At 42.5% G+C, this 16,731-nt stretch overlaps 2 long non-coding RNA genes across 2 annotated transcripts in view; one reads left to right on the forward strand and one right to left on the reverse strand.

The window, feature by feature from the left end:
* The window catches only part of LOC139179709 (uncharacterized), a 76,196-nt gene that overhangs the window by 21,350 nt on the left and 38,115 nt on the right, over positions 1-16,731 (reverse strand). The gene's annotated exons all lie outside the window — the stretch shown is intronic.
* LOC139179710 (uncharacterized) lies at positions 7,807-14,811 on the forward strand. Its single transcript, XR_011564043.1, has 3 exons — positions 7,807-7,962; positions 11,376-11,440; positions 12,121-14,811. It is a non-coding gene; the product is annotated as an uncharacterized lncRNA (long non-coding RNA).

Consider the following 16,731-nt stretch of genomic DNA (forward strand, 5'->3'; position numbering starts at 1 on the left):
TTCCTCGGAAGAGAAGAGGCCCATGTCACTTCTGCTCATATTTCAATGACTCAAGTCACGTGGCCAAGGCCAATACCAAAGGGTCAGAGAAGTGTGAGCCTCCTGGGGTAGGGACATATGATGGGAGGGAGGCAGCAGATATTTTCCAACAGTAATACATCCCCTCATGCATGATTTTCAAAGACTTGAACCACGGCAAATATTCCTGGAGTGCCTACTATATGCTAACTACTGTACCACTTGAGGGGATATGAAGACAACTCATAATGTTAAAATCTAGACATTGTTACGCCTTATGACAACAGGTACTATGCTAAACATGTTGCATGAATTAACTCATTTAATCCTTAAGTCAGCTATTATTGGGGATGAGCAAGCTGGGGCTGAGAAAAGTCAAGGCACTTGCTCACATGCATACAATCCCTCTCCTCCAGGAGTCTAGTCTGCAGGTATCCTAGGGTGTGTCCCAGACTTGGAATATGAAGACTGCTCAAGACTTCATGCTCTTCAAGAATTTATTTATAGACTCAATCACCCACTACATATAAGAACTGAGCTGGGTTCTTAGGATGCTTTAGAAGAGAACTATCACCAGGACATTAGTTCTTCCTATTGCTCTATTAGCTATAGGACCCAGGGAGTTACTCAGCCTCTCTCAGCCTCCAGATCCTCATCTAGAACTGAGGATGAATGTGGAGCCTACTCTTTATTCAATGGGATATACACAGCACCTCCACTATGCCAGACAAAGTTCTAGGTATCAGTTCCACAGCAATGAGTGGCTCTCCCTCCACCCTTAATGGGGGCTGAGAGTCTAGTTGGGGAGAAAGAAATTAATCAATATATAACTTAATGATAATATAATAAGTTCTATAAAAAGTAGTAAGGCAGAAAAAGGAGTTTGGTGATGAGGGTGCTATTTTTTTTTTTTGAGGGTGCTATTTTAGATGGAGTGGTCAGTAAAGACCTTACTGGTGAAGTGATACTTCAGCAGAGACCCAAATAAGGCAAGTGATGTACAGTCATGTGAGGTTCTAAAAGAGCACGTTTCCAATGGAGAAAATAGCAGATACAAAGCCCGTGAGGCCAGGCTGTGTCCCCCGTGTGTGGGGAGCAGAAGAGGCCAGCGTGGAATGGCTGAAGCCAATAAGCAAGGAGGAGAACTCTAGTAGAGACAGAAAAGCGGGACCACATCATGAATGATCCCATGGGCCATGGAAAGGGGTTTCAGTTTCATCAACCATGAGGGTGAAATGAGATAATCCCTGGAAAAGTGCTTAGCAGTATGCCAAGTGTGTAGTGAGCCTTCAACAAATGAATGGATATCAGCAGTTCTTCGTATCATAAGTGCCTAAAGACTTATGCAAGGCTGATATGTGCTAGGCATTTCCCTGGAAGCTTGGGAATCACCAGTGCACACGGCACACAAAGATGCTCTCATGAAGTTTGATTTGAACGTGAGAGCCAGACAACAAAACAGATAACTGTAACAAATAAACAAGTAAATGGTGAGATGTGTTGGGAAAGTGGCAGGTGCTATGTGTAGTAGGTAAGGAAGGGGGTTCAGGCACAGAGCAAGGTGGTGTCATGCTGTGGTGTTAAGTCCTGTTGAATGGGTGAGAGGTGAGGACTTCAGGGAAGAAGATTTCTTGGGGAAGAGCATTTCAGGCAGAGGGAACAGCTGGAGCAAAGCCCTGGAGGCGGGGCTGTCAGTGGTGTATTCAGGGTACATCAGTGACGCCAGAGAGGAGCAGGGGATGAGGTCACAGGGGTGATGGAAGCCAGATCATGCAGGGCCATTGTAGAAACCTGGGCTTTTGCTCTGAGTGCTGAGGGTGCCACCAGAGGGCTCTGGGCAAAAGACGGATATGATCCAAGGTAGGTTCTAACAGGGTGGCTCCAACTGCTGGTTGAACAGGTGGTTGGTTAGAAGCAGGAAGACCATTAGGAAACTGATGCAGGAATCCAGGTGGGAGATGCTGGTGGCTGTGGCCCAGCTGGTAGTGGTAAAGGTGATGAAAAAGAATAGGATTCTGAGTATATTTTGAGGTTAGAGCTCCCTCCCCAGGCCCCTATTCCTCTACCCCCAACCTCTATTATTCCCGCCATAAACAATCAAGGAGAGGGGAGGCCACCATCAGCGTCCCATGCCTAAGCTCTAAGCTCAGGACATTGCATGCATCTCTATTCCCTGCTTTGCTGGAAAGCTCTCCATTTATTGATGGCAGCTGCTCCCACCTCTGATTGCATGGAATCAGTTCCATTAAGCCCAGATTGGCAATGTGAGGCTGGGCGAGAGAGGAGCACAAAATAAAGATGCCAGCAGCAGAAAGAAAGACAGCCCTTATACAAGAGGAATTTCCTGTCTCAGTCCTCTCCTGGTGTTATTTCTAGAAGCCCCCACCCCTTTAACCCTATATATACCCTCTTAAAGTCTTGAGAGAGTGATCTTCCCTGGTATCTTGTTATCAAGCAGACATGCATATTGGGTCTTTCTTTTTTAAAGAAATAACATATTCTTGGTTTCCCATGTCCCTTCATCTATTCATTTTGCAAATAAGGTTTTTTTAGTGCCAAGCATTCTGATAAGTGGTAAAGTTAGAGTGGGCACAATCAATACAGCCCTTGACTGCACAGAGACAGATAATGAATAAGTAATCCAACCCGTAAACAATGGAACACTGTGGTCAAGAGGAAGCAGGGCTAAGGATGCAGGCTTTGGAGATAGCTGTTTGCTGGAAGATATCAGGAAAATGACCTAGCCACTCTGTGCCTCAGTTTCCTCCCTTGTGAAAGGAGGTATAATAAGACTGCCTACTTCCCAGATTTGTTGATGGATTGAATTCACATGTACAAAGCTCTTATGAAAATATCCAGCACGTAGGAAACATTGTCTCAATGTTTGCCACTATTATTATAAGCATCTAATTCAGGTTACAATTATTCTGGGCTTCCCAATGGCTGAGTGGGTAAGTAATCCACTTGCAATGGAGGACATACAGGAGATGTGGGTTTGATCCTTAAGTCATAAAGATCCCCTGAAGGAGAAAATGGCAACCCACTCCTTTATTCTTGCCTGAAAAATCCCATGGACAGAAGAGCCTGGCAGGGTGCAGTCCAAAATGTCTCAGAGTTAGATGCGACTGAGCACAAGCACAAAACAATGATTATTCCTTGAAAGGACTGTACAGCATATGTACAAAGGTGGAGAAGATCAAAAAGTCTGTGGAGGGCAGTCTCTCCATGGAGGCCCTGAAGGACAATGAGGAGGTACCTTTGCAAAAGTGTGGGGGGAGGGGCCACAGGGCAAAGTGTTTGAGCAGAGAGAAGGGTGATGGGCCAAGACTCTTGTTCAGGGAAGAGGATGGTTTGGCGGGGGCGTTGCGGGTGGCTGGAGAGGGTGGTACAAGGCACATGAACCTGCAGAGTCGCCCAGTCATTTCCTCCAGCAGGAGGGCAGGTGTTGGGGGATTGACTGAAGTAGCCAATAGCAAGCTTATTGCCTCAGAAGATTTTGACATGGATCCTTGTCACGTGGTCTTGCCAAAGCCCAAGTCACTGTCAATTACTGCAGGTATTTGTCCTCCTTTCCTGCTTTGTCTAATGATGGTGCCTTTGAAGACCCATATCCAACACAAACCCCAGCGACCCAGTATCTACCCCACCCCTTTGTAGCCTTGTTTCTGATGTGAGATTTTGACCCTGAGCATATATGACTGGATGAGAAGGCAAAAATGGGCTAATCAGATTCTCCTCTGGGAATTTTGTGTTGTAGTACCTGATCATTTTTGCTTGCCAGTTACTGAGACTAGGCCTGAGAGATGCAGCACTACTTACAATAGCTCAGACACGGAAATAACCTAGATGTCCATTGGCAGATGAATTGATAAGGAAGTTGTGGTACATATACACAATGGAATATTACTCAGCTATAAAAAAGGAATCCATTTGAGTCAGTTCTAGTGAGGTGGATGAAACTCAAGCCTGTTTTATGGAGAGAGAAAATGAAGAAAAAGTATGGTAGCCACCTTTGGGCTATGGGCAGGAGAAGCAGAAAAGCTACTCTGCACAGAAAGAATGGGGGGAAAAAAAGCAGATTGGTTGAGAGCAGCAGAGAGGAGGGAGAATGCAGCTCCAAGAAAATAGAGAGAATAGAGGAGCCTCAGACCCTGATATGTTCAGTTCCTGGATCTTGAGTCCATATGAGCTGTAAGAGGGACCCTTGTGCTGATCAAGCTTAGACTGATTTGAGTCAGCTTCTTTGACTTACAACCCAGCACCCCCGAGCACCTCCTTGACCATTCCACAAAATGCCAATTACATTGTTGAACTTCTAGGTCTAGGGAATGGGCACAATAAAGTTTCATGGACACTCTGAAAAATCTTCCATGAGTATCTTATTTTATATTTGCTTTCTTGTTCTAGTCCAAGATTTCTTTTTTTATTGAAATCTTATTTACAATGTCATGTTTGTTTCAGGTATACAGAAGAGTGATTCAGTTATACATATAAATATATTTCTATTCTTTTTTAGACCATTTTCCATTATAGGTTATCATAAGATATTGCATTTAGTTCCCTATGCTACACTGTATTTGTTGGTTATCTATTTTATATATAGTAGTGGGTATATTTTAATCCAAACTCCTAATTTATCTCTCTGCCCCCTTTCTCCTTTGCAACCATAAGCTTGTTTTCCATGTCTGTGAGTCTATTTCATGAGCCTTTTGAAGTAGAAAATTCTCTATAACTAATACATATGCATTCCAACAACAAAAATCCAGCTCAACATGTAAGCTCTTTGTACATGGGTTACACCAAGAGCAATAGTTTTAGGTGGTTTATCCTAGAATTTCTACATATCTGGGCATTTCATTGACTGAAATATTTGAAGGAGCATAGATCATTTGGACATTGTACAAAGAGATCTATCTGCAGAGTAGCACACATAGATTTATTTTTTAAACTTTCTTTTCTTGATTAATTAGTTGTAGAATTAATACTAATAGTTAATATTTATCAATTAATTATTATATGTCAGATACTGCTTTGGGGGCTTGACATGAATTAACTTATTTCATTCCCATAGCAATCTTATGATATAGGTGCTATCATCCTCATTTAAGGGGGCTTCCCAGGCAGCACTAGTGGTAAAGAATCCACCTGCCAATGCAGGAGCCACAGGAGATTGGATCCCTGGGTTGGGAAGATCCCCTGGAGGAGGAAATGGCAACTCACTGTAGTATTCTTGCCTGGGAAATTCCATGGACAGAGGAGCCTGGTGGCGTATAGTCCATGGGGTTGCAGAGAATTGGGCATGACTGAGTGACTAAGAACAAACATCCCCATTTAAGATGGGAAAACGGAGGCACAAACGATGAAGAAACTTGCCCAAGAGCATCTGTTAATAAATGGCAAAACTGGAGTTAAAGCTCAGTTGTTGAGTTCCAGAGTCTAGGCTTTCAGCAATCACACTACTTTCGTCCTGTGCTCTCCATTTTATATCCATATAGCGGGTTCTATAGATTATTCTATAGCATTATCATATTTCTGAGAGTTACTATTTTATTTCTAACATCTCTGAGGTGTTAGAAGGGATTTTTCCCCATCTTTTATGCCACCACCTCACTCCCTTCATCCCCAAATGTTTGGTAGATGTAACCACAAGGCATTATTTGCAGATGAAACAGTAGAGCCACTAGGTAAATTATTTTTTTCCCCAAGGAAATGAAAATGATAGCATTTATTTAGTACTTAGAGTATGCCAGGTTTTGCCCATTGCAATCAATATTTCATTTAATTCTTAATTTTCCTTGTGAGGAAAATCATTTCCTCGCCCTCACTTTGCAGGCAGTAAAACTCAGACTTGAAAAGATAATGTGACTTGGCCAAGATCACAGAGCTAGTATATCATGGAGCCAATATTTAGACTCCTGTCATATGACACACATGTGCACACTCCACTTACCAAGATCCGTGGCCCCAGAACTGGAAGGAAGGACAAGATAGAACCCAACACGAGCCTTGTAATTCAGACCAGTCCCCCTTGAACCCTAGAGACTCATGCCTGAATGCTAAAAAGCACAGGCTACAGCAAAAGAGATCACAACCAAAAGGCAGTCCAGGGGCTAAGATTCCACCTTCCAGTGGGGGGAGTGCAGTTTGATTCCTAGTTGAGAAGCTAAGTCACTGCAGATGGTGACTGCAGCCATGAAATTAAAAGACACTTACTCCTTGGAAGGAAAGTTATGACCAACCTAAACAGCGTATTAAAAAGCAGAGACATTAGTTTGCCAACAAAGGTCCGTCTAGTCAAGGCTATCATTTTTCCAGTGATCATGTATGGATGTGAGAGTTGGACTGCGAAGAAAGCTGAGTGCCAAAGAATTGATGCTTTTGAACTGTGGTGTTGGAGAAGACTCTTGAGAGTCCCTTGGACTGCAAGGAGATCCAACCAGTCCATTGTGAAGGAGATCAGCCCTGGGTGTTCATTGGAAGGACTGATGCTGAAGCTGAAACTCCAATATTTTAGCCACCTGATCCGAAGAGCTGATTCATTGGAAAAGACCCTGATGCTAGGAAAGATTGAGGGCCGGAGGAGAAGGGGACGACAGAGGATGAGATGGTTGGATGGCATCACCGACTCAATGGACATGGATTTGGGTGGACTCTGGGAGCGGGTGATAGACAGGGAGGCCTGGCGTGCATGGCCTGGCATCATGGGGTCGCAAAGAGTCGGACACAACTGAGCGACTAAACTGAACTGAACTGAGAAGCTAAGATCCAGCAAGCCTCACAGCCAAAAAGCCAAAACATAAGAAACAAAAGCAATATTGTAACAACTTCAATAAAGACTTAAAAAAAAAGGGGGGTTGTTTTGGTGAAATTTCTGGGGACATTGATTACACCTAAGGTTAATAGTAGGCTCAGCAGTGTTTGTTTCAACAGGGACTTTTGGGTTGAGTTGACTTTGTGCTTCCAACACCATCTCATCACCCTTGGTGCGAATGGTGTTCTCACCCCTCACCCAGAGGGGACAGTGCAGAACAGAAAGAAAAAACCAGGCTTCATAGGATGGCCAAGCAAACTGTGCTTGTGAGAATAGGCCAGACATTCTCCCAGGGGCTCCCAGAAATGGTGAGGTTGCTGGTAACAACATACTGGGAGCTTCAGGTGGAGACTGGGGTTATCGCCACTGGAAGTAGAAATAAGGTTCCAAGGTATGTGTCCAAGATGATCAATCTACTCTTGTCACATTATGGTCCATCACACACAGACTGAACACCCATCAGAACAGCACAGCTTTATGTGTCCAAGATGATCAATCTACTCTTGTCACATTATGGTCCATCACACACAGACTGAACACCCATCAGAACAGCACAGCTTTATCACCCAAATTCACGGAACACCTCTCGTGTGCTGGACACTGTGGGGTCAGCACTCACGACAGAAGAGGCAGTCCATCCACAGGTAACCAATCAAGGTGAGGCTATCAGATAAGAGCGGTGACAATAGGCAAAACGATCGAAGGTGCTTTCACACATTCACATGTATACTAGGAACTTCATTGACTCCAATCCTCATAAAAGCAAAAACAAACAAACAATGACAATAAAAAGCAAGGTAGATCTTAATATTCTCCAAGGATGAGAAGACTGAAGCTCAGAGAGGTGAACAATATTCTCAAAGCCTCACATCCAGTAAGCAGCGGTACCAGGATTCAGGTTTCACTTGGCTCCTGAGCCCAAGTGTGTTGACATCTGGCTAATGTTTGTCTAGTTGTTTTTCTTCCTTAAAATGGGCTCCAGACATTCATGGAAGGTTTCCCTTGGAGAGACTCTACTCTCACCCCATGAGATGACAAAGGTTGATGCTTGAAGAACACAGAGAGGTGAGGAGACACTGCTGTCTCCCCAGAAGCATTCTAAGTGTGTGTGCTTATTCCGTAAGTTTCTGTAGGTGAGTTTGATCTGGCTTTTTCTTTTTAACAAAGCCCATAAATAGTTGATGTGGTGAGACTGACCACCTAGCCATCCTTTCTGTGGTAGGGTCTGCCAGCTTCATAAGGCTGGGAGACATGTTTTAGCCTAAAATAAAATGTCTCTAACACAGAGCTGCTGAAATAAGCATTTCCTCCCTTCATGGGGAGGCAGGAAGCAATGTGAGCAAATGGGAAGGCCAGACATTGTCCATGCTTGCAGAGACCAGAGTCTCAGGCTTGGCACTCCAAGCAAGGCTGCGTGCCAGGCTCCTCTTCCCAGCTGGAGACATGGGATAGAAATGCAGGTAGGACAATGTCAGTGTCAGGTTTCTGATTTTCAAACAAAGGAATCAGTTCAGGATGGTGTGAGCTGAAAAAAATATATTAGAAGTGAATTGTGAACTCACAGGATCTTCAGGAGGTGGTACAGTGGATTGAATCCTGGCCTGCAAAAAAATATATCCATGTTCTAATCCCTGAAATCTGTGGATGTGATCTTATTTGGGAAAGTTTCTAAAGATGTAATTAAAGGAAGGATCTTGAGATAAGAAGACATAATTCTGGATTATCCAGCTGGGTCCTAAATCCAATGACTTCTTTTGCTGTTTAGTCACTGAATTGTGTCCAACTCTTTGAGGCCCCATTGACTGTAGCCCACCAGGCTCCTCTGTTCATGGGATTTCCCAGGCAAGAATACCAGAGTGGGTTGCCAGCTTCTTCTCCAAGGGATCTTCCTGACCCAGGGGTGGAATCCACGTTTTTGCAGGTGGGTTCTGTACCACTGAGCCACCTGGAAGACCCACAAATCCTTACAAAGCAGAGATTTGACATAATTGGAAGTGAAGACATAGAGCAAAGGGGAGACCACGTGACCAACGAGGCAGACTGAAGTGATAGGGCTGTAAGTCAAGGCTTGCCAACAGCCACCAGAAGCTGGAAGAAGCAAAGACCCAATTCTCCCTACAGCCTCCAGAGCAAGCAAGGCCCTCTGTACCTTGATTTTGAACTCCTGACCTCCAGAAATATGGGGGAGTAAATTTTGTAGTTTAGACCCACCAAGATTGTGGTCATTTGTTACAACAGGAAACGAATGCCCATGAAGAGAATCAAGTTTTGAGGCTCTGCTTAGGATAATCCTTAAACTCACAGTGCAGAACTGGTGCAGCAGAGGCATCACCACCCCCCACGGGGGGCTCCATGGACCTTGCAATGCCAGCCCCTGGGATGCTCTACCAAGCCATTGGCCCCTGCTGCCCCTGGAAGCAAGCTGCTGCCATTATGGGTGAACCAGCTTTCAAGGCAATGTCTGTAACAAGTGATCTGATTGGTGGAAGCAGTCATATGCTTTCACTCTAGCTGCAAGGGAGACGGGAAAGGCTGCATCTGGCTTCTGTTGTAAATAGTGGGAACTTAGAGCAGGTAAATTCCCCAAACACAGGAAGGTGCTGGGCAGTCAAAAAGAGAGAAGAGTATTCTCTAAAGGTGACTTACCGAGCAAACCCCCATCCTATTCCCTGACTCCTCCCGTTCAGTATCTCCAGGTATTAGCAGCCCCAGAACCATCTTACTGAGTGAAGTGTGCTTCAGGTGTAATAAGGCATGGGTATAATAAACTGGAAACACATCCCAGGTGCCTCAGTGCTAAAGAATCAACCTGCCAATGCAGGAGATGCAGGTTCGATCCCTGGTTAGGGATGATCCCCTGGAGAAGGAAATAGTAACCCACTCCAGTATTCTTGCCTGGGAAATCCCATGGTCAGAGGAGCCTGGTGGGCTACAGTCCTTGGGGTTGCGAAAGAGTCAGACATGACTTAGCAACTACACAGCACGAGCATAAGAAACTGTCAGGCTTGCTTCCCCAATTTCATCATTGCAGCAGCTGGGTTTTGTTTTCACTTTTGTTTTTCAGTGTTCACATACCCTTTGTTGTTGATGTTTGCTTCCTATTGAAGGCTGTGAGGTTACAGGTCACATTGCATGGTCTGGCCCCAACATTCTCCTCACTGCTCCCTTGGCTGCAAGCCACACTGACCCCTCCACTGCTTCTTCTTCTGCCTCTCTGTTTTAAAGACACCATGTAATCTTTTTTATAATATTTATTTTATTTATTTGGCTGCATTGGGTCTTAGTTGCGACACTCCAGATCTTCACTGTGGCACGCAGGCTTCTCTCAAGTTGTGGCTCACGGGCTTATTTGCCCTGCAGTATATGGGATCTTGGTTCCCCAAACAGAGATCAAACCCACATCCCCTACATTGGAAGGTGGATTCTTAAGCACTGGGCCACCAGGGAAGTCCCTCCTACACTTCTTGACTATGCCAGGGGCCATCTGACATGTTCCTGCCTGAAATGCACTTTCCTTGAAACTGACATGATTCACCACCTCACTTGGTTCAGCTTCAGTTCTTGGCCCAAGTGTCATCTCTTTTGGAAAACCTTTCCTCACCACCCAGTTTGAAATAGCAACCCCTACCCATCATCTCCGTCTTTCCACCCTGCTTTATTAGTAAAAGCACTCATCTAACCAGTGTAAATTGCATTTATTTGCTTGTTTTTTTATGGCACCTTACCCTCCATAAATTCCACGGGAAAAGAATCTTTTGTTTTGTGTACTGCTGGGTCCCCACCGCCTAGGGATAATTCCTGGCATGTAGGTGGTGCTCAGTAATATTAGTTGAAAGCAGAAATCATATTATCACTAATAGTTTAAATATTTTCTCTCCCCCAGTAGGATTTAGCCATTTTTACAAAATGATTCAATCATATTATTCAGTATTCCCCTCGGAGCCTAGCAGAGTGCTGAGCTCATAGAGGACCCCAGGGAGTATTTGCAAGAAGAATAATTGAGTAGGCAAGCACATTCACACTCTTGTTAAACCCAAACACTTGTGTATATAAGCAAGATTCTCAAGTGGAGATTTCTCCTAATGGTATTTCCCAGCTTTAAGCTGGCATCCGGTATAATTAGACCTGCCTTTCTATAGCTCTGTTCTCACATACAGACAGCCAATGTGGTTTTGTACACATAGTATCTAATTCTAGTAAGGAGCAATAAGCATCCACCCAACTTGCATGTTTTTATTCATTAACAGAAGAGTTCTCTTTTCCCTCAAATATCCCCTGGAGGAGGGCATGACAACCCACTCCATTATTCTTGCCTAGAGAATCCCATGGACAGTGGAGCCTGGTGGGCTACAGTCTGTAGGGTTGCAAAGAGTCAGACATGACTGAAGTAACTTAGCCTGCATGCACAGGGCCATTATGAAAAGAGGTTTCTTAATATTTATGTACACATTATATTTATATTATGCATATATTACATAATTATATACATTATATTTACAGTATATATTATGTTTTAAAATAATATGTAATATTATAATATTCCCAGGTGGTGCTACTGTTAAAGAACCCGCCTGCCATTGCAGAAGACAAAAGAGATGTGAAATCTTACAGGTGAGGAAGATCCCCTGGAGGAGGGCAGGGCAACCCACTCCAGTATTCTTGCCTGGAGAATCCCATGGACAGAGGAGCCTGGCGGGCTGTAGTATGGGGTTGCAAGAGTCAGACAAGACTTAGCAACTAAGCCACCAGCACTAAACACTGTCTTCCTTTTACAGAGAAACAAAAGGTTGAGAACTATTTACAAACATGTTTGGCACCATCCTGAGATGTTCTCTACAACATTTTTTAGTAATTATCACTGGTATTTACGTTCACCAATCTACAGAATGCTAATATAAAGGAAAGTTCAAGGTTGCTTAAGGAAAGTAGGATGTGCAGTTTAGTAAAGGAGGTATGAGGAATGAAATTGCATTTTGTTAAGGGAAAATGAAATAGTTCTGACTTTTGAGTGTGTGTTTCTGAATGGGAAAATAAAGTTACGGATACAGAAATGGATGAGAAAGGTTTGTAGAAAGTGGGCCCATAGAGAAGAGTTTCATACATGCTACAAGTTTCCTAGGGATGTTGAAATGCCTTGGTAACAGATTTGAAGTTTCTTTACTTCTCAAGCAATCTCTTCTGTATCTGCCTTTGAAATATTTTATTGTTACTTTGGTTAAGTGAATATTGCTTCACAATGACCTATGATCTGATCTGAATGTGTGTTCAAAACCCTTTGATATTTTTGGCAGAACTTCCTAAAATCAAATTCTAATTGCCAAGAGAACACACTGATCATAAAAAGCATCCTCTTCCAACAACACAAGAGAAGATTCTACACATGGACATCACCAGATGGTCAATACTGAAATCAGATTGATTATATTCTGATTATATATATTCTGATTATATTATATTTCTCCAAAGATGGAGAAACTCTATACAGTCATCAAAAACAAGACCAGGAGCTGACTGTAGCTCAGATCATGAAATCCTTATTGCCAAATTCAGACTTAAAATGGTTGTCTGAGGAGGCCTTACAAATAGCTATGAAAAGAAGAGAGGTGAAAGGCAAAGGAGAAAAGGGAATATATGCCCATTCGAATGCAGAGTTTCAAAGAATAGCAAGGAGAGATAAGAAAGCCTTCCTCAGTGATCAATGCAAAGAAATAGAGGAAAACAATATAATGGGAAAGACTAGAGATCTTCAAGAAAATCAGAGATACCAAGGGAACATTTCATGCAAAGATGGATACAATAAAGGACAGAAATGGTATGGACCTAACAGAAACAGAAGGTATTAAGAAGAGGTGGCAAGAATACACAAAAGAACTATACGCAAAAGATCATGACCCAGATGATCACGATGGTGTGATCACTCATCTAGAGCCAGACATTCTGGAATGCGAAGTCAAGTGGGCCTTAGGAAGCATCACTACGAACAAAGCTAGTAGAAGTGATGAAATTTCAGTGGAGCTATTTCAAATCCTGAAAGATGATGCTGTGAAAGTGCTGCACTCAATACGCCAGCAAATTTGGAAAACTCAGCAGTGGCCACAGGACTGGAAAAGGTCAGTTTTCATTCCAATCACAAAGACAGGCAATGCCATAGAATGTTCAAACTATGCACAATTGCACTCATCTCACACGCTAGCAAAGTAATGCTCAAAATCTCCAAGCCAGGCTTAAACAGTACATCTACTGTGAATTTCCATATGTTCAAGCTGGATTTAGAAAAGGCAGAGGAACCAGAGATCAAATTGCCAACATCCGTTGGATTATCAAAAAAGTGAGAGAGTTCCAGTAAAAAATCTACTTCTGTTTCATTGACTATGCCTAAGCTTTTGACTGTGTGGATCACAACAAACTGTGGAAAAATCTTAAAGAGATGGGAATACCAGACCACCTGACCTACCTCCTGAGAAATCTGTATGCAGGTTAGGAAGCAACAGAATTGGCTATGAAACAACAGACTGGTTCCAAGTTGGTTAAAGAGTACATCAAGGCTGTATATTGTCACCCTGTTTATTTAACTTATATGCAGAGTTCATAATGAGAAATGCTGGACTGGATGAAACACAAGCTGGAATCAAGATTGCCAGAAGAAATATCAATAACCTCACATATGCAGATGACACCACCCTTCTGGCAGAAAGCAAAGAACTAAAGAGCCTCTTGATGAAAGTGAAAGAGGAGAGTGAAAAAGTTGGCTTAAAACTCAACATTCAGAAAACTAAGACCTGGTCCCATCAGTTCATGGCAAAAAATGGGGAAACAATGGAAACAGTGAGAGACTTTATTTTTGGGGGCTCCAAAATCACTGCAAATGGTGACTGCAGCCATGAAATTAAAAGACGCTTGCTCTTGGAAGGAAAGCTATGACCAACAGAGAGAGCATATTAAAAAGCAGAGACATTACTTTGCCAACAAAAGTCCATCTAGTGAAAGCTATAATTTTTCTAGTAGTCATGTATGGATGTGAGAGTTGGACTATAAAGAAAGTTGAGTGCTGAAGAACTGCTACTTTTGAACTGTGGTGTTGGAGAAGACTCTTGAGAGTCCCTTGGACTGCAAGGAGATCCAACCAGTCCATCCTAAAAGAAAGTCCTGAATATTCATTGGAAGGACTGATGCTGAAGCTGAAACTCCAATACTTTGGCCACCTGATACAAAGAACTGACTCATTTGAAAAGACCCAGAAGCTGGGAAAGATTGAAGGCAGGAAGAGAAGGGGATGACAGAGGATGAGATGGTTGAATGGTATCACCAACTCGATGCACATGAGGTTGAATAAACTCCAGGAGCTGGTGATGGACAGGGAAGCCTGGCGTGCTGCAGTCCACGGAGTCACAAAGGGTCGGACATGACTGAACGACTGGACTGAACTGAACCAAACTGAATGAAGTTCTTTTGACCTTTAGCTAACTTTGGGGTACTTCAGAGGGCCTTGAGGCATTTCTCAAGAGAGGAATTAATTAGGTTCATTTGGTATGGGATGTATTGTCAAAAAGTTACAAATATCAGGTTATATTGTATGATAAGTCTTACTAATGCAGAGATTCTAGAGATTATATAGAATTCATAAAGATCTGATATGATATATCCTGATAAGCTGTTATAATTCATAATTCTAGTTATCATATGAAAGTGTTACATGTCACAGCCGTGACCAGGTTTATTTTTCAGTTGCAAAATAAACAGATTTTAAATGTGTCTTAATTGTTTTTGTCATTATGGACTGGACAGCTATGATTTTACTCTGATGCCTTGGCAAAAAAAATACTACCACCTTTTCAAGATTTATAGGAAAGACATACTAAGATTAAATTAAAATTAACCAGATAAACAAATTCTGTTATTAACAGTAAGCTGTTCTCAGACTGGAATTTGGTTTTCTCTCTTTGCTAAGAGAACAAAGTTTTCTTGGTATGTGGCTTTCAATAACAGACTATGTGAATTTTTGCCTTTAAGTGATTTATATTTGTTTTTTAAATCTTTTGCTACTTTGGTAAAGTAAATAGATATTATTTAACAATGATCTATGAAGATTGTGGCACACATAGATAAAGCTCATTTTTGCTTTTTCAAAAAATTAACCCCCTCATTTTGCTATCCTGATGTCCTTAGGACATGGCAACAGTCTACTCCCAAATCAAGGAATTTAAAATGGGTTAAACCATAGCTGTAAATCAAACAGTCAGGGTTATGGGAAATCCAAGACAGCTGTGTGGCTTTTCCTGGTTCCCTGACCATCCACATTTTAAAAAAATTTATTTATTTTAATTGGAGGCTAATTACTTTACAATATTGTAGTGGTTTTGAGGGGATAAAGCCTTCCCTGGCTACAGGATTGTGCATGCACGCTAAGCTGCTTCAGTTGTATCCGACTCTTTGCAACCCTACGGACTATAGCCCACCAGGTTCCTCTGCCCATGGGATTCTCCAGGCAAGAATACTGGAGTGGGTTGCCATGCCCTCCTCCAGGCAATCTTCCTGATCCAGGGATGGAACTCACATCTCTTACATCTCCTGCATTTGCTGGCATGTTCCTTACCACTAACACCACCCGGAAAGCTCAACTGCATGGTTAATGCCCTCACACACACAAAAATTATGTATTTCACTGAACATTAAATTCTAGTTTTGTTACTTTGAAATCTATGTTGACTAAGACTTACTTCCCAGATATTTCCTTGCTGTTATCATATATTCTGTGAGCTACAAGGAAGGGACATAAAATAACATGTGTTTATCAATGAACTATATGCTAATTGAAGCGTATGGCAAAAACAGCAAGGCAAAAGAGTGCCTTTATGCTTCTGGGTTGGGCAATTTCCAGAGCCTGGTAGAAATTACAGTACCTTTGAAAAACAGCTTTGACTTGTTTTGGGGCTTTGATTGATATGAAGCAATTGACTATAGATCACCCTGTAATATTAAGACCTCAAGTACCAATCATGCAATGGTTACTAATACAAAGTTCACCCAAAACCCACAGAATCGGGCAAGCCCAGGAGTCCAGCATAATAAAATGGAAGTGGTATATTCAGGACTGAGCCAAACCTGAGCACATGGAGTCACTGCCTTCCATGAAACGATGTCCTAAATTCCTACAGAAAGCCTTGAGCAAGAGGCTGTAATTAGACCTGAGATAACTGTCTTTTTTTCTTTTAAATTAATTTATTTTAGTTGGAGGAAAATCACTTCGCCATATTGTGATGGTTTTTGTCATACATCAACATGAATCAGCCTCCAGTGTACATGTGTCTCCCCCAAGCTGAATCCTGCTCCCCTCTTCTTCCCCACTCTATCCCTCTGGGTTGTCCCAAAGCACTGGCTTTGGGTGCTCTGCTTCATGCATCGAACTTACACTGTTCATCTACTTTACATATGGTAATGCATATGTTTCAATGCTATTCCATCAAATCATCCCACAATGGAATATTACTCAGCTATAAAAAGGAATGCATTTGAGATAACTGTTATTGCTGTTGTTTAGTCACTAAGTCATGTCTGACTCTTTTGTGACCCCATGGACTGCAGCCCATCAGGCTCCTCTCTCCATGGGATTTCTCAGGCAAGAATAGTGGTGTGAGTTGACATTTCCTTCTCTAGGGGATCTTCCTGACCCAGGGGTCAACCCGGGTGTCCCGCATTGCAGGCAGATTCTCACTGCCTGAAGCACCAGGGAGACCCATTTCTTTAATTATGAATCTCATTAAATCTGTTATTTTACACTATCCAATTTGTCAACATATTAAGCATAGAAGGTTGCCACAATTAATCAAGGTACAACTGGCACATTACAAGCTGCCTTGGCAAATATGGAAAATTGGTTATATTGGCTCATTAATTCAAGATAA

Source organism: Bos indicus, chromosome 25 (genome assembly GCF_029378745.1).
Source record: "Bos indicus isolate NIAB-ARS_2022 breed Sahiwal x Tharparkar chromosome 25, NIAB-ARS_B.indTharparkar_mat_pri_1.0, whole genome shotgun sequence".
NCBI classification, from domain to species: Eukaryota; Metazoa; Chordata; class Mammalia; order Artiodactyla; family Bovidae; genus Bos; species Bos indicus.